This window comes from Pseudophryne corroboree, chromosome 9, assembly GCF_028390025.1.
Source record: "Pseudophryne corroboree isolate aPseCor3 chromosome 9, aPseCor3.hap2, whole genome shotgun sequence".
Lineage (NCBI taxonomy): Eukaryota > Metazoa > Chordata > Amphibia > Anura > Myobatrachidae > Pseudophryne > Pseudophryne corroboree.
The window spans coordinates 291270016-291288701 of NC_086452.1; the positions used below are offsets into that span (position 1 = coordinate 291270016).

General features: G+C 49.8%; 2 protein-coding genes across 8 annotated transcripts in view; one reads left to right on the plus strand and one right to left on the minus strand.

Moving 5' to 3' along the window:
- Positions 1-18686, minus strand: part of SLC25A17 (solute carrier family 25 member 17) — a 502099-nt gene that overhangs the window by 453303 nt on the left and 30110 nt on the right. For 2 of the 5 annotated variants that reach the window (XM_063940358.1, XM_063940361.1), the window contains exon 1: positions 16005-16463. The exons of 1 other annotated variant lie outside the window; for it this stretch is intronic. The gene's annotated coding sequence lies outside the window, so the exon portion shown is untranslated. Of the gene's footprint in view, positions 1-15990; positions 16464-18686 lie in introns of those variants that run through there. 2 more of the 5 variants (XM_063940359.1, XM_063940360.1) reach the window with 2 other exon arrangements.
- Positions 16501-18686, plus strand: part of FHIT (fragile histidine triad diadenosine triphosphatase) — a 57425-nt gene continuing 55239 nt past the window's right edge. For 2 of the 3 annotated variants that reach the window (XM_063940365.1, XM_063940364.1), the window contains exon 1: positions 16514-16590. The gene's annotated coding sequence lies outside the window, so the exon portion shown is untranslated. Of the gene's footprint in view, positions 16591-18686 lie in introns of all 3 variants that reach the window. The other variant, XM_063940363.1, reaches the window with a different exon arrangement.

Sequence of the window (18686 nt, forward strand, 5' to 3'; positions counted from 1 at the left end):
GTTACAGATCCAGCGAGCAATAGTTTGCTTTGAAGCAGGAGCACCCAGCTTGCTGGATGCATACAGGATAAACAGCGAGTCAGTTTTCCTGACTCCAGCCGTTCTGGCCACATAAATCTTCAAAGCCCTGACTACATCAAGCAACTTGGAATCCTCCAAGTCACGAGTAGCCGTAGGCACCACAATAGGTTGGTTCAAATGAAAAGATGACACCACCTTCGGCAGAAATTGTGGACGAGTCCGTAATTCTGCCCTGTCCACATGGAAAACCAGATAGGGGCTTTTACATGACAAAGCCGCCAATTCTGACACACGCCTAGCCGAAGCTAAGGCCAATAGCATGACCACCTTCCACGTGAGATACTTTAGCTCCACGGTCTTAAGTGGCTCAAACCAGTGGGATTTCAGGAAACCCAACACCACGTTGAGATCCCAAGGTGCCACTGGTGGCACAAAAGGGGGCTGAATATGCAGCACTCCCTTAACAAACGTCTGAACCTCAGGAAGAGAAGCCAGTTCTTTTTGAAAGAAAATGGATAGGGCTGAACCTTTATGGACCCCAACCTTTATGGACCCCAACTTCAAGCCCATAGTCACTCCAGACTGTAGGAAGTGCAGGAACCGGCCCAGCTGGAATTCCTCTGTAGGGGCCTTCCTGGCCTCACACCAAGAAACATATTTTCGCCATATACGGTGATAGTGTTTTGCCGTCACGTCCTTCCTAGCCTTTATTAGCATAGGAATAACTTCATCCGGAATGCCTTTTTCTGCTAGGATCCGGCTTTCAACCGCCATGCCGTCAAACGCAGCCGCGTTAAGTCTTGGAACAGACAGGGCCCCTGTTGCAACAGGTCCTCTGTGAGCATTTCTTGCAGTTCCGGGTACCAAGTCCTTCTTGGCCAATCCGGAACAATGAGTATTGTTCTCACTCCTCTTTTTCTTACGATTCTCAGCACCTTGGGTATGAGAGGAAGAGGAGGAAATACATAGACCGACTGAAACACCCACGGTGTCACTATTGCGTCCACAGCTATCGCCTGAGGGTCCCTTGACCTGGCGCAATACCTTTTTAGCTTTTTGTTGAGGCGGGATGCCATCATGTCCACCTGTGGCAGCTCCCATCGATTTGTAATCTGCGTGAAGACTTCTTGATGAAGTCCCCACTCTCCCGGGTGGAGATCGTGCCTGCTGAGGAAGTCTGCTTCCCAGTTGTCCACTCCCGGAATGAACATTGCTGACAGTGCTTGCACGTGATTCTCCGCCCAACGAAGAATCCTGGTGGCTTCCGCCATCGCCACCCTGCTTCTTGTGCCGCCCTGGCGGTTTACATGAGCCACTGCGGTGATGTTGTCTGACTGAATCAGCACCGGTTGGTTGCGAAGCAGAGGCTCCGCTTGACTCAGGGCGTTGTATATGGCCCTTAGTTCCAGGATATTTATGTGCAGACAAGCCTCCTGACTTGACCACAACCCTTGGAAGTTTCTTCCCTGAGTGACTGCCCCCCATCCTCGGAGGCTCGCATCCGTGGTCACCAGGACCCAGTCCTGTATGCCGAACCTGCGGCCCTCGAGAAGGTGAGCACTCTGCAGCCACCACAGAAGAGACACCCTGGCCCTGGGGGATAGGGTGATCAGCCGATGCATCTGAAGATGCGATCCGGACCACTTGTCCAACAGATCCCACTGAAAGATCCTCGCATGGAACCTGCCGAAGGGAATGGCTTCGTATGATGCCACCATCTTTCCCAGGACTCGCGTGCAGTGATGCACCGACACCTGTTTCGGTTTTAAGAGGTCTCTGACTAGAGTCACGAGCTCCTGAGCCTTCTCCGCCGGGAGAAACACCTTCTTCTGGTCTGTGTCCAGAATCATGCCCAGAAAGGGCAGACGCGTCGTAGGAATCAGCTGCAACTTTGGGATATTCAGAATCCAGCCGTGCTGTTGCAACACTTCCTGAGAGTGTGCTACGCTGATCAGCAACTGCTCTCTGGACCTCGCCTTTATGAGGGGATCGTCCAAGTATGGGATAATTGTGACTCCTTGCTTTCGAAGGAGCACCATCATTTCCGCCATTACCTTGGTAAATATTCTCGGTGCCGTGGAGAGCCCAAACGGCAACGTCTGGAATTGGTAATGACAGTCCTGTACCACAAATCTGAGGTACTCCTGATGAGGTGGATAAATGGGGACATGCAAGTAAGCATCCTTGATGTCCAGAGACACCATAAAATCCCCCTCTTCCAGGCTTGCAATGACCGCTCTGAGCGATTCCATTTTGAACTTGAATATTTTCAGATAAATGTTCAGGGACTTTAAATTCAATATGGGTCTGACCGAACCGTCCGGTTTCGGTACCACAAACATTGTGGAGTAGTATCCCCTTCCCTGTTGAAGGAGGGGAACCTTTACCACCACCTGCTGGAGATATAACTTGTGAATTGCCGCCAACACTACCTCCCTTTCCATGGGGGAAGCTGGCAGGGCCGATTTGAGGTAACTGTGAGGGGGCATCACTTCGAATTCCAGCTTGTATCCCTGAGACACAATCTGTATAGCCCAGGGATCCACCTGTGAGCGAACTCACTGGTGGCTGAAATTTCGGAGACGCACCCCTACCGCTCCTGGCTCCACCTGTGGAGCCCCAGCATCATGCGGTGGATTTAGCGGAAGCCGGGGAGGACTTCTGTTCCTGGGAACTAGCTGTATGGTGCAGCTTCTTTCCTCTACCCCTGCCTCTGGCAAGAAAGGATACACCTCTGACTATCTTGCTTTTTTGTGATCGAAAGGACTGCATTTGGAAATACGGTGCTTTCTTAGGCTGTGAGGGAATATATGGCAAAAAATTTGACTTCCCAGCCGTAGCTGTGGAAACTAGGTCCGAGAGACTGTCCCCAAACAATTCCTCACCCTTGTAAGGTAAAACCTCCATGTGCATTTTGGAGTCGGCATCACCTGTCCATTGCCGAGTCCACAGGACCCTTCTGGCAGAAATTGACATTGCATTTATTCTAGAGCCCAGTAGGCAAATGTCCCTCTGGGCATCCCTCATGTATAGGACAGCGTCTTTTATATGCCCCAGGGTCAGTAAAATAGTATCCTTGTCCAAGGTATCCAGTTCCTCAGACAGATTATCTGTCCATGCTGCTACAGCACTACACATCCAGGCCGACGCAATTGCCGGCCTCAGTAGAGTACCTGAATGTGTATAAACAGACTTCAGGATACTTTCCTGCTTCCTATCCGCAGGATCCTTTAGGGAGGCCGTATCCTGTGACGGCAGGGCCACCTTCTTAGATAAGCGTGTCAGAGCTTTGTCTACCCTAGGGGAGGATTCCCAGCGTATCCTGTCCGTTGGCGGGAAAGGGTACGCCATAAGTAACCTTTTGGAAATCAGCACTTTCCTATCAGGGGAATCCCACGCTTTTTCACATAACTCATTTAACTCATGTGAAGGGGGAAAAGTCACCTCTTGCTTTTTCTCCCCAAACATATAAACCCTCTTGTCAGGGACAGGGTTTACCTCCGATATGTGCAATACATCCTTCATTGCTATAATCATGTAGCGGATGGCTTTAGCCATTTTAGGCTGCAATTTTGCATCATCGCCATCGACACTGGAGTCAGAATCCGTGTCGATATCTGTGTCAATAATTTGGGATAGTGGGCGCTTCTGAGACCCTGACGGCCTCTGCGCTGTAGGATCAGGCATGGGCTGAGACCCCGACTGTACCAAGGTTTCAGCTTTATCCAACCTTTTATGCAAGGAGTTTACATTATCATTTAACACCTTCCACATATCCATCCAATCAGGTGTCGGCGCCGTCGGCGGAGACACGTCACTCATCTGCACCTGCTCTGCCTCCACATAGCCCTCCTCGTCAAACATGTCGACACAAGCGTACCGACACCACACACACAGGGGATGCTCTATATGAGGACAGGACCCCCACAAGGCCTTTTGGAGAGACAGAGAGAGAGTATGCCAGCACACACCCCAGCGCTATATAACCCAGGAATTACACAGTAACTTAGTGTTTACCCAGTAGCTGCTGTATATATGATTAATGCGCTAAATTTATGTGCCCCCCCTCTCTTTTTACCCTCTTTCTACAGTGAGTCTGCAGGGGAGAGACTGGGGTTCCTCTCAGCGGAGCTGTGGAGAGAAAATGGCGCTGGTGAGTGCTGAGGAAGAAGCCCCGCCCCCTCAGCGGCGGGCTTCTGTCCCGCGATTTTGTATAAAAATAATGGCGGGGGCTCATGCATATTACAGTGCCCAGCTGTATATATGCTGCTTTTTGCTAGGAGGTACTCAATTGCTGCCCAGGGCGCCCCCCCCTGCGCCCTGCACCCTACCTACAGTGACCGGAGTGTGTAGGTTAGTGTGGGAGCAATGGCGCACAGCTGCAGTGCTGTGCGCTACCTCATATGAAGACAGGAGTCTTCTGCCGCCGATTTTGACGTCTTCTTGCTTCAACCCGCCGGCTTCTGTCTTCTGGCTCTGCGAGGGGGACGGCGGCGCGGCTCCGGGAACGGACGACCAAGGTCAAGTTCCTGTGTTCGATCCCTCTGGAGCTAATGGTATCCAGTAGCCCAAGAAGCGCAACCTAGCCGCAGTTAGTAGGTTTGCTTCTCTCCCTTCAGTCCCACGTAGCAGAGAGTCTGTTGCCAGCAGAAGCTCTCTGAAAATAAAAAACCTAACTAAAATACTTTCTTAATAGCAAGCTCAGGAGAGCTCACTAAAATGCACCCAGCTCCTTCCGGGCACAGATTCTAACTGAGGTCTGGAGGAGGGGCATACAGGGAGGAGCCAGTGCACACCAGTAGTACTAAATCTTTCTTAGAGTGCCCAGTCTCCTGCGGAGCCCGTCTATTCCCCATGGTCCTTACGGAGTCCCTAGCATCCACTAGGACGTTAGAGAAAAAATGGGTAAGTCAACATGGCCCTACAAGCGGTACAACCCGTGCACTTGAAGCATCTAGGGCGTCTTTCATGTAGCCAGGTAGTACTCCGTAGTCCCTCATCACTGGCCATGGGTCTCAACAGAAGTTGCTTTAGATTTGCTGATCTTCGGTAAGCTATCATAGGAGGAGAACTTCTTTTCAACTTTAGGCGATCATCTGTGGCTAGGATTGGCCAATTCTTACGTATGCTCCCCTTTAGTCTGTTTGAGAAGTTGTCATATGTAGTGGTGAACACCATCCGCTCCGGTACATGTGTGGTCTGTGTGGCAGTAGTGTTGGAACCGCATTTGTTCCTAGCCTTCAGTAGGCATCTGAGTACATTCTTTTTCCCGTAGCCCCGTTCCAAAAATCTGGAAATCATCTCAGATATTTGAGATCCATGATGTCTCTGTCAGAGTTATTTCGCATTACTCTTAAAAAATAAGATTTTACTTACCGATAAATCTATTTCTCGTAGTCCGTAGTGGATGCTGGGACTCCGTAAGGACCATGGGGAATAGCGGCTCCGCAGGAGACAGGGCACAAAATAAAAGCTTAAGGATCAGGTGGTGTGCACTGGCTCCTCCCCCTATGACCCTCCTCCAAGCCTCAGTTAGGATACTGTGCCCGGACGAGCGTACATAATAAGGAAGGATATTGAATCCCGGGTAAGACTCATACCAGCCACACCAATCACACCGTACAACTTGTGATCTGAACCCAGTTAACAGTATGATAAACGCAAAGGAGCCTCTGAAAAGATGGCTCACAACAATAATAACCCGAATCTTTGTAACAATAACTATATACAAGTATTGCAGACAATCCGCACTAGGGATGGGCGCCCAGCATCCACTACGGACTACGAGAAATAGATTTATCGGTAAGTAAAATCTTATTTTCTCTGACGTCCTAGTGGATGCTGGGACTCCGTAAGGACCATGGGGATTATACCAAAGCTCCCAAACGGGCGGGAGAGTGCGGATGACTCTGCAGCACCGAATGAGAGAACTCCAGGTCCTCCTCAGCCAGGGTATCAAATTTGTAGAATTTAGCAAACGTGTTTGCCCCTGACCAAGTAGCTGCTCGGCAAAGTTGTAAAGCCGAGACCCCTCGGGCGGCCGCCCAAGATGAGCCCACTTTCCTTGTGGAATGGGCTTTTACTGATTTTGGCTGTGGCAATCCTGCCACAGAATGTGCAAGCTGAATTGTACTACAAATCCAACGAGCAATCGTCTGCTTAGAAGCAGGAGCACCCAGCTTGTTGGGTGCATACAGGATAAACAGCGAGTCAGATTTTCTGACTCCAGCCGTCCTGGAAACATATATTTTCAAGGCCCTGACAACGTCAAGCAACTTAGAGTCCTCTAAGTCCCTGGTAGCCGCAGGTACCACAATAGGTTGGTTCATGTGAAATGCAGAAACCACCTTAGGTAGAAATTGAGGACGAGTCCTCAATTCCGCCCTGTCAGAATGAAAAATTAAGTAAGGGCTTTTATATGATAAAGCCGCCAATTCTGACACACGCCTGGCTGAAGCCAAGGCTAACAGCATCGACACCTTCCATGTGAGATATTTTAAGTCCACAGTGGAAAGTGGTTCAAACCAATGTGACTTTAGAAAACTCAACACCACATTGAGATCCCAAGGTGCCACTGGAGGCACAAAAGGAGGCTGTATGTGCAGCACCCCTTTTACAAATGTCTGAACTTCAGGTACTGAAGCCAGTTCTTTCTGGAAGAAAATCGACAGGGCCGAAATTTGAACCTTAATGGACCCTAATTTTAGGCCCATAGACAGTCCTGTTTGCAGGAAATGAAGGAAACGACCCAGTTGAAATTCCTCTGTAGGGGCCTTCTTGGCCTCACACCACGCAACATATTTACGCCAAATGCGGTGATAATGTTTTGCGGTTACGTCCTTCCTGGCTTTGACCAGAGTAGGGATGACTTCTTCTGGAATGCCTTTTTCCCTCAGGATCCGGCGTTCAACCGCCATGCCGTCAAACGCAGCCGCGGTAAGTCCTGGAACAGACAAGGCCCCTGCAGTAGCAGGTCCTTTCTTAGAGGTAGAGGCCACGGTTCGTCCGTGAGCATCTCTTGAAGTTCCGGGTACCAAGTCCGTCTTGGCCAATCCGGAACCACGAGTATAGTTCTTACTCCTCTCCTTCTTATGATTCTCAGTACTTTTGGTATGAGAGGCAGAGGAGGGAACACATACACTGACTGGTACACCCACGGCGTTACCAGAGCGTCCACTGCTATTGCCTGAGGGTCCCTTGACCTGGCGCAATATCTGTCCAGTTTTTTGTTTAGACGTGACGCCATCATGTCCACCTTTGGTTTTTCCCAACGGTTTACAATCAGGTGGAAGACTTCTGGGTGAAGTCCCCACTCTCCCGGGTGAAGGTCGTGTCTGCTGAGGAAGTCTGCTTCCCAGTTGTCCACTCCCGGAATGAATACTGCTGACAGTGCTATCACATGATTTTCCGCCCAGCGAAGAATCCTTGCAGCTTCTGCCATTGCCCTCCTGCTTCTCGTGCCGCCCTGTCTGTTTACGTGGGCGACTGACGTGATGTTGTCCGATTGGATCAACACCGCCTGACCCTGAAGCAGAGGTTTTGCTTGACTTAGGGCATTGTAAATGGCCCTTAGTTCCAGAATGTTTATATGAAGAGACGTTTCCAAGCTTGACCACAGGCCCTGGAAATTCCTTCCCTGTGTGACTGCTCCCCAGCCTCTCAGGCTGGCATCCGTGGTTACCAGGATCCAATCCTGAATGCCAAATCTGCGGCCCTCTAGTAGATGAGCACTCTGCAGCCACCACAGGAGAGACACCCTTGTCCTTGGCGACAGGGTTATCCGCTGATGCATCTGCAGATGCGATCCGGACCATTTGTCCAGTAGATCCCACTGAAATGTTCTTGCATGGAATCTTCCGAATGGAATCGCTTCGTAAGAAGCCACCATTTTCCCCAGGACCCTCGTGCACTGATGCACTGAGACCTGTCCTGGTTTTAGGAGGTTCCTGACTAGCTCGGATAACTCCCTGGCCTTCTCCTCCGGGAGAAACACCTTCTTCTGGACTGTGTCCAGAATCATTCCTAGGAACAGTAGACGTGTCGTTGGAATCAGCTGCGATTCTGGAATATTTAGAATCCACCCGTGCTGACGTAACACTACCTGAGATAGTGCTACTCCGACTTCTAACTGTTCCCTGGATCTTGCCCTTATCAGGAGATCGTCCAAGTAAGGGATAATTAAAATGCCTTTTCTTCGTAGAAGAATCATCATTTCGGCCATTACCTTGGTAAAGACCCGAGGTGCCGTGGACAATCCAAACGGCAGCGTCTGAAACTGATAATGACAGTTTTGTACTACAAACCTGAGGTACCCTTGGTGAGAAGGGTATATCGGGACGTGGAGATAAGCATCTTTGATGTCCAGAGACACCATATAGTCCCCTTCTTCCAGGTTTGCTATCACTGCTCTGAGTGACTCCATCTTGAATTTGAACCTTTTTATGTAAGTGTTCAAGGATTTCAGATTTAAAATTGGTCTCACCGAGCCGTCCGGCTTCGGTACCACAAACAGCGTGGAATAATACCCCTTTCCTTGTTGCAGGAGGGGTACCTTGATTATCACCTGCTGGGAATACAGCTTGTGAATGGCTTCCAAAACTGCCTCCCTGTCGGAGGGAGACTTTGGTAAAGCAGACTTCAGGAAACGACGAGGGGGAAACGCCTCGAATTCCAGTTTGTACCCCTGCGATACTACCTGTAGAATCCAGGGATCCACTTGCGAGTGAGCCCACTGCGCGTTGAAATTCTTGAGACGGGCCCCCACCATATCTGAGTCTGCTTGTAAAGCCCCAGCGTCATGCTTAAGACTTGGCAGAAGCAGGGGAGGGCTTCTGCTCCTGTGAAGCGGCTGCATGGTGCAGTCTTTTTCCTCTTCCTCTGCCCCGGGGCAGAAAAGAGTGGCCTTTTGCTCGCTTGTACTTATGGGAACGAAAGGACTGAGTTTGAAAAGACGGTGTCTTTTTCTGCTGATGTGGAGTGACCTGGGGTAAAAAGGTGGATTTTCCAGCCGTTGCCGTGGCCACCAGGTCCGATAGACCAGCCCCAAATAACTCCTCCCCTTTATACGGCAATACTTCCATGTGCCGTTTGGAATCCGCATCCCCTGACCACTGTCGCGTCCATAACGCTCTTCTGGCAGAGATGGACATAGCACTTACTCTTGATGCCAGGGTGCAAATATCCCTCTGTGCATCACGCATATATAGTAATGCATCCTTTAAATGTTCTATAGTTAACAAAATATTGTCCCTATCCAGGGTATACAATATTCTCGGTCAGGGAATCCGACCATGCGACCTCCAGCACTGCACATCCAGGCTGAGGCGATTGCTGGTCGCAGTATAACACCAGTATGTGTGTATATACTTTTTAGGATATTTTCCAGCCTTCTATCAGCTGGTTCTTTTAGGGTAGCCGTATCAGGAGACGGTAACGCTACTTGTTTTGATAAACGTGTGAGCGCCTTATCTACCCTAGGGGGTGTTTCCCAACGCGCCCTAACCTTTCATTGCCGTGATCATGTAACGTGTGGCCCTACTGGACATTACGTTTGTCTCGTCACCGTCGACACTAGACTCAGTATCTGTGTCAGGGTCTGTGTCGACCCACTGAGGTAACGGGCGTTTTAGCGCCCCTGACGGTGTCTGAGACGCCTGGACAGGCACTAATTGATTTGCCGGCTGTCTCATGTCGTCAACATTTTTTGCAAATTGCTGACATTATCACTTAATTGTTTAAATACAATCATCCAGTCAGGTGTCGACTCCCTAGGGGGTGACATCACCAACACAGGCAACTGCTCCGCCTCCACATAATTTTCCTCCTCATACATGTCGACACACGCGTACCGACACACAGCACACACACCGGGAATGCTCTGATAGAGGACAGGACCCCACTTAGCCCTTTGGAGAGACAGAGGGAGAGTCTGCCAGCACACACCCAGCGCTATATATATATATATATATATATATACAGGGATAACCTTATATAAGTGTTATTCCCTTATAGCTGCTGTTATTATCGTTATTTGCTGCCAAAAATGCCCCCCCTTCTCTTTTTACCCTGATTCTGAAGCAGGACTGCAGGGGAGAGTCAGGGAGCCGTCCTTCCAGCGGAGCTGTGAGGGAAAATGGCGCTTGTGTGCTGAGGAGATAGGCTCCGCCCCTTCACGACGTCCTTATCTCCCGCTTTTTTGTGTAAAATGGCAAGGGGATTAAAATACATCCATATAGCCCAGGAGCTATATGTGATGTATTCTGTTTTGCCACCTAAGGTATTCTGTTATATTGCGTCTCAGGGCGCTCCCCCCCCAGCGCCCTGCACCCTCAGTGACCGGAGTGTGAAGTGTGCTGAGAGCAATGGCGCACAGCTGCGGTGCTGTGCGCTACCTTAGTCTGAAGACAGGATGTCTTCTGCCGCCGATTTCACCGGACCTCTTCGTCTCTTCTGGCTCTGTAAGGGGGACGGCGGCGCGGCTCCGGTGACCCATCCAGGCTGAACCTGTGATCGTCCCTCTGGAGCTAGTGTCCAGTAGCCTAAGAAACCCGATCCACTCTGCACTCAGGTGAGTCCGTTTCTTCTCCCCTTAGTCCCACGATGCAGTGAGCCTGTTGCCAGCAGGACTCACTGAAAATAAAAAAACCTAACTAAACTTTTATTCTAAGCAGCTCAGGGAGAGCCACCTAGATTGCACCCTTCTCGGCCGGGCACAAAAATCTAACTGAGGCTTGGAGGAGGGTCATAGGGGGAGGAGCCAGTGCCACACCACCTGATCCTTAAGCTTTTATTTTGTGCCCTGTCTCCTGCGGAGCCGCTATTCCCCATGGTCCCTTACGGAGTCCCAGCATCCCACTAGGACGTCAGAGAAATTGTGAAACTGGAAGATTATCCTTGAGGGCAGGCAGGTGCTGGCTGCTAGGGTGTAACAAGGTATTTCTGTCCGTTGGTTTTCTGTAGAGACTGGTGCCGATTCATCCTCCCTCTAAGGTGATTGAGATATCAAGAAAGCTAATGTTATGTGGATCAATCTGGTATGTGAATTTCACCGGTGTATTCAAATCGTTTAGTGAGGCAATCATCAGGTTAAAGGATTCAGTCGTCCCTTTCCACAGAAGGAAGATATCGTCGATGAATCTCTTATAGAACAATATATGTTCACCAAACTGGGGGCGTGTCTTGTTTGTTTTTGCGCGCTTTTGAAGGGTATTTAGCAGGGGCCGGTGAGGCATTTTCTCTGTCTCCAGTTTCCCTGCCGTTTTGATGCTTGCTGTGATGCTGACTTTACTGACTAGACTGTTAAAATCCTTGACAAAGGTTCCGCTGAGGACCGAAACGTTGGAGATCGTTTTTTGAAAACCACTTGGAACTGTGAGATTACCTTATATTAAAATTTTCCATTTTTTGATTTATTGATTCTGAAGTCTGGAGAGTGCTATAATTTTTTCACTATTGTGAAAAAACCTGTATTATATCTATATATATATATATATATATATATATATATATATAATATATATATATATATATATATATATATTATATATATATATATATATATAATATTATATATATATACATACACACATATACACACAGTGATCGCAAAAAACGCGCTATAACGCGTATTTTACGCGTTATAGGCAGTGGGGGACTCCGTTTTGAAAAAGGAGGGGGTCCTGCGGGACGCGCTGTGACTCCCCTACCAGTCACTGCAGGCAGCATCACACGTCTCTTCAACCAATCACTGCTGGCAGCGTTTCCTCTCATCCAATCACCGCGGCAGCCTCCGTCCTGACTTCTCTTCCCGCTCTGCAGCTTGAATCCTCCTCCTTGGGCTCCGGGGTGACAGCAATCGAATCCTGGGGCTGAGACTCAGGGATTTAGCAGCGCTCTCTGTGCCAGCCGCAGGGCGGATTCCAGGTTTGACTTTAAAGGTGAGGACGCGCTGCGCTGCACGGCAATGCGCTGTCAGTGTGTGATCCGTCCTCCTCCCTGTCCTCACCCGTCTGCGCTGCCGCGGGATACGGGGCCGACGCAGCGAGTGAGAGGCGCTGACCACACAGCCTGGCAGACGGGACAGTGAGCGGGGCAGCGGCTACTCTGCTGCTCTGTCCGCTCCTCACCTGGCTCATTACATAGGGAGGGAGGGTGATGCGGCTGCTGGGGGGCATTGCTACAGCCTGGATAAGTTAATATTGATATGGTGTTGTGAGTACTCGTCACAGGCAGGACACCCCTTCTTCCAGTGACACCTGCAATGACTGGGCACCCCCTTCCTGCACAATCCCACCCCCCCTTTCCCGCACAATCACTGTGGACACCACCCTCCCTCACTGACACCCGTGATCGCTGTGTCTGGGGGGTCTGAGGTGGTGGCTGCAAAGTGTGTAAAGTGCTGTACCCGCTGCAAAGTGTATAACGTGCTGTACCCGGTGCAAAGTGTATAACGTGCTGTACCCGGTGCAAAGTGTATAACGTGCTGTACCCGGTGCAAAGTGTATAACGTGCTGTACCCGGTGCAAAGTGTATAACGTGCTGTACCCGGTGCAAAGTGTATAACGTGCTGTACCCGGTGCAAAGTGTATAACGTGCTGTACCCGGTGCAAAGTGTATAACGTGCTGTGCCCGGTGCAAAGTGTATAACGTGCTGTGCCCGGTGCAAAGTGTATAACGTGCTGTGCCCGGTGCAAAGTGTATGACGTGCTGTGCCCGGTGCAAAGTGTATAAAAGGAAAGAAAAAAAGGGCAAATAGTAAAAAGAAATTTTTTTTTATTATATATATATATATATATATATATAAAAATATATAAATCAAAATAATTGCACACATACTGTATAAATATGGTAGAACATTTCTGGATGATAGTAAATACTAATTCTGCGCTCATCAAGTGATCTGTAGTATTATTGTTGTATTTCAGTGTACATATTTATATTCAGAACACCTAGCTTTATTAACCATATGATCCCCTAAATATAATTACTAGAATCGTTCGTATATGACAATCCTGGGAAGAGTCTATGGGGTATATGCAATTCCGGACGAATTGCGGCTTTTTTTCGCACGTTTTTAAATTTGACACAATTCGACCTTCGAATCCCGGCCGGCAGGTGCCAGAATTCGACATATTCAATTAAAAACGGATTCGACAGTCCCGCTGTCGAAAAACGGACCAATTAACGGATAAGTGCGTTTTGGATTCGACTTTTCGGATGGCACAAAAATGGTTAAAAAACCCTAAAAAAAATTGCGTGGGGTCCCCCCCTCCTAAGCATAACCAGCCTCAGGCTCTTTGAGCCGGTCCTGGTTGAAAAATACGGGGGGGGGGGGGGGGGGGGGGGAATTGACAGGGGATCCCCCGTATTTTAAGAACCAGCACCGGGCACTGCGTCCGGTCCTGGTGCAAAAAATACGGGGGACGTCCGTTTTTTTTGTCGAAAAGTACTGTATTGCATTGTCGAATCCAATTCGACATTTTTTTTGTTGAAAATGCCCCGTTTTTCGACTTCTGCGGCAATTCGACCGCAATTGCATATACCCCTATATCTAGGGTAAATTAATGGACTGAAAGATGCCAAGGAACCTATGTATAGTGAGTGAGATTCTGGCCTAAATCCCTATCGTCTTTCTTAAGGACATCCCACCTACCACTAACTTGGTCGTTTGTGTCAACGTGCACCAAGACCGCTGGGTCATTCCCGACCCCTCCCAACAATCTTTCTACCCGGTCCGCAATGTGTCGTACACGAGAGGCAACAGACTGTACGGCGGTCTCTGAAGCAGATTGCTCTGTCTTCCTGATAATAGAATCCCCTACCACCACAATCTGACTAGGTACTTGCTTTCTTTTTTTCCCCATCTGTGCCGGAGGGACCGTTCCTCCAGTTGCTAGAGGGAACAGTCTCCTCCAGCTCCGTCATTTCCTCACTGCCATACTCAGAATCTTTATCTAATCAGACGAATTTGTTGGGGTTTGGCAGATCGGAGGTGTCCCGTCTCCCCCTCTTCTTCCTGCTAACTGTGACACAGCTGGCTACCTATTCATCCTCATCTACCAGTGTCCACACACCCCCCCCCCCCTCCGTAACTCATCCGCCATTCTATCTCAACTTTGACGAGATTGTGAATATCTCTCAGTCTTGCAGCAGTTTGCTCTAGAACAGTTACCTAGGCTTCCAGGGCAGCCGCTCACACACCTTGCGCAGGTACGGTTGCACCAGGTGCACATACATCTTGCACAGAGTGAGATTCTTAATCACGGCCCCACCCATTTTGTTAATAAAAACCTAGCTCCTTGTTACCTTCAGAAATCAATACAAACTATGCAATACAACACGGTACTATAGCCTAGCTGTGAAGAGAAACAATATTCAACAGAACAGTAATGAATACAGGTTGGGTATCCCATATCCAAATATTCCGAAATACAGAATTTTTGGAGTAAGACTGATATAGTGAAACCTTTGTTTTCTGAAGGCTTAATGTACACAAATTTTGTTTAATACACAAAGTTATTAAAAATATTGGCTAAAAAGACCTTCAGGCTGTGTATATAAACAGTGCTTAAAGTGGTCCTAGAGAGGTGGTGGAACTCACCCCCCTCCCCACGGCGCCAATGTAACAAAGGTAAGGGGCGTGGTCTCAAAAAAGGGGCGTGTTACACAATAGTAATAATGCCCACAGTAGTAGCACCCCATAATACACATAATGACCACAGCAGTAGCGCCTCTTATACAATACCCACAGTGGTAGTGCCCCTTATATAGAGCCCATAGTAGTGGTGCCCCTTATGCAATGCCCGCAATAGCAGTGCCCCTTATGACCCCAGGAGTGATGCCCCTTATGAAGTGCCCCCTTTACAATGCCCTCATTAGTAGTGCCCCCAGTAGTAATGCCCTTAATGGTAATGCCCGTGTAATATTGCCCCCAGTAGTAATGTTGCCCCCAGTCGTTTAGCCCCTGCAGTTATGCCCCCTTGTAGTTTAGCCCCCAGTAGTAATGCCTCCAGTAGTTTAGCCCCTGTAGTTACGCCCCCAGTAGTAATGCCCCTGTAATTATGCACCCAGTAGTAATGTCCCCCGGGTAGTTCGCCCCCAGCAGATGCCCCTCGGGTAGTTCGCCCCCAGCAGATGCCCCTCGGGTAGTTCGCCCCCCAGCAGATGCCCCTCGGGTAGTTCGCCCCCCAGCAGATGCCCCTCGGGTAGTTCGCCCCCCAGCAGATGCCCCTCGGGTAGTTCGCCCCCCAGCAGATGCCCCTCGGGTAGTTCGCCCCCCAGCAGATGCCCCTCGGGTAGTTCGCCCCCCAGCAGATGCCCCTCGGGTAGTTCGCCCCCCAGCAGATGCCCCTCGGGTAGTTCGCCCCCCAGCAGATGCCCCTCGGGTAGTTTGCCCCCCCAGTAGTCATGCCCTCAATAGTTTGCCCCCCAGTAGTAATGCACTCAGTAGTTTGTCCCCGTAGTAATGCCCCCCAGTTGTTTGCCCCTCAGTAGTAATGCCCCCAGTATGCCCCTCAGTAGTAATGCCCCCAGTAAAAGCGCCGCAACACAAATTAAAAAAAAAAAAAAACACAACACACCATACTTACCAAGCCCCGCTCTGTGTCCGGCCGCTGCAGTCTTCTGTGCGCCCGCTCCTCGGCACTATGGGAGAGACGGCATGACGTCTCTCCCATAGCGCGCACTAACAGAGCCGGAACGCAGTTCCGCCCCATTCCAGGCTCACTTTAACCCCTGTATGTGAATCATAAATGCATTCTGTGCTTAGACTTGGGTCCCATCACCATGATATCTCATTATGGTATGGTAGTGTGTAGTTTCTCTTCGTGGATAGGACGGTATGCAACTATTCCAAAATACAGTAAAATCCGATATCCATACTTCTGGTCCCAAGCATTTTGGATATGGGATACTTCAACCTGTATTACAATTACGGAGGTGAAAAAAATAAAGGTTTAGGAGATGTGATACTTGCGTATACGGACCACGTCTGGACTGCCCTCAGCAATGTTCTTCTTCTTAGCTGTCCACCTTCCTGCAGCAGCACTGTCCAATGTTCCAGCTGCCCTGTCTTTGCAGCCCACTCCTTGCAGTACCGTCCTTGCAGCACGCTCCTGCCGCTCAGCGTTTCCCCAGTACACACACACTCACCTTTGGCACAGTGGTCCCCGGCTCACACTCCCAGCACCTCTTGCTCCCCGGCTCACACACACACACACACACACACCCAGCACCTCCAGCTCCCCGGCTCACACACACTCCAGCTCCCAGCACCTCCGGCTCCCTTGCTCACACACACTCTCCGGCTCCCTTGCTCACACACACTCTCCGGCTCCGAGCACCTCCGGCTTACACACACTTAGCCCGGCTCACACACACACGGAGCAGCAGCACTTTCTCCCACTGCGTGCTCCAATCAGTCCCTGGCTCACACTCACAACCAATGGTAGACCTTCGGCTCAGCGTCCCGCATAAGCACGTCCCCCTCATGCGCTCCACACATTGGCACTTCCGGTTCCGGCTCACTTCCGGATTCGCGTCAACAGTCACGTAGCAGTACCTCTCTGTCCCGTAAGTGCTTTCCCTGAAATTGGTGGTGGTGTTTTTTTTTTTTCATCTGGCGCTATGTGCCCGTAGTGCTCACAGTATGTGGTGCGGCGGGATCCGCTATGCTCTACATGTGTTTTGCAGTGCCTTGTTCACGAAAGCTCAATGTAATTTTCTCTATCGTCCTAAGTGGATGCTGGGGTTCCTGAAAGGACCATGGGGAATAGCGGCTCCGCAGGAGACAGGGCACAAAAAAGTAAAGCTTTACTAGGTCAGGTGGTGTGCACTGGCTCCTCCCCCTATGACCCTCCTCCAGACTCCAGTTAGATTTTGTGCCCGAACGAGAAGGGTGCAATCTAGGTGGCTCTCCTAAAGAGCTGCTTAGAGAAAGTTTAGTTTAGGTTTTTTTCTTTACAGTGAGTCCTGCTGGCAACAGGATCACTGCAACGTGGGACTTAGGGGGAAAGTAGTAAACTCACCTGCATGCAGAGTGGATTTGCTGCTTGGCTACTGGACACCATTAGCTCCAGAGGGATCGAACACAGGCCCAGCCGTGGAGTCCGGTCCCGGAGCCGCGCCGCCGACCCCCTTGCAGATGCTGAAGCGTGAAGAGGTCCGGAAACCGGCGGCTGAAGACTCCTCAGTCTTCATAAGGTAGCGCACAGCACTGCAGCTGTGCGCCATTTTCCTCTCAGCACACTTCACTGGGCAGTCACTGAGGGTGCAGAGCGCTGGGGGGGGGCGCTCTGAGAGGCAAATATAAACCTTATACAAGGCTAAAAATACCTCACATATAGCCCATAGGGGCTATATGGAGATATTTAACCCCTGCCTGACTGGAAAAATAGCGGGAGAAGAACCCGCCGAAAAAGGGGCGGGGCCTATCTCCTCAGCACACGGCGCCATTTTCTGTCACAGCTCCGCTGGTCAGAACGGCTCCCAGGTCTCTCCCCTGCACTGCACTACAGAAACAGGGTAAAACAGAGAGGGGGGGCACATTAATGGCTATATATATATATATTAAAGCAGCTATAAGGGAGCACTTAATATAAGGATATCCCTTGTATATATAGCGCTTTGTGGTGTGTGCTGGCAGACTCTCCCTCTGTCTCCCCAAAAGGGCTAGTGGGTCCTGTCTTCATTAGAGCATTCCCTGTGAGTTTGCGGTGTGTGTCGGTACGTGGTGTCGACATGTATGAGGACGATATTGGTGTGGAGGCGGAGCAATTGCCAAATATGCAGATGTCACCCCCCAGGGGGTCGACACCAGAATGGATGCCTTTATTTGTGGAATTACGTGATGGTTTATCTTCCCTTAAACAGTCAGTTGAGGACATGAGGCGGCCGGACAATCAATTAATGCCTGTCCAGGCGCCTCAAACACCGTCAGGGGCTGTAAAACGCCCTTTGCCTCAGTCGGTCGACACAGACCCAGACACGGGCACTGATTCCAGTGACGACGGTAGAAATTCAAACGTATTTTCCAGTAGGGCCACACGTTATATGATTTTGGCAATGAAGGAGACGTTACATTTAGCTGATACTACAGATACCGTAAAACAGGGTATTATGTATGGTGTGAAAAAACTACAAACAGTTTTTCCTGAATCAGAAGAATTAAATGACGTGTGTGATGAAGCGTGGGTTGCTCCTGATAAAAAGTTGATAATTTCAAAAAAGTTATTGGCATTATACCCTTTCCCGCCAGAGGTTAGGGCGCGCTGGGAAACACCCCCTAAGGTGGACAAGGCGCTCACACGCTTATCCAAACAAGTGGCGTTACCCTCTCCTGAGACGGCCGCACTTAAGGATCCATCAGATAGAAAGATGGAAGTTATTCAAAAGAATATATACACACATGCAGGTGTTATACTACGACCAGCTATAGCAACTGCCTGGATGTGCAGTGCTGGAGTAGTTTGGTCAGAATCCCTGATTGAAAATATTGATACCCTAGATAGGGACAATGTTTTACTGTCGTTAGAACAAATAAAGGATGCATTTATCTATATGCGTGATGCACAGAGGGATATTTGCACACTGGCATCTCGGGTGAGTGCTATGTCCATTTCAGCCAGAAGAGCCTTATGGACACGACAGTGGACAGGCGATGCGGATTC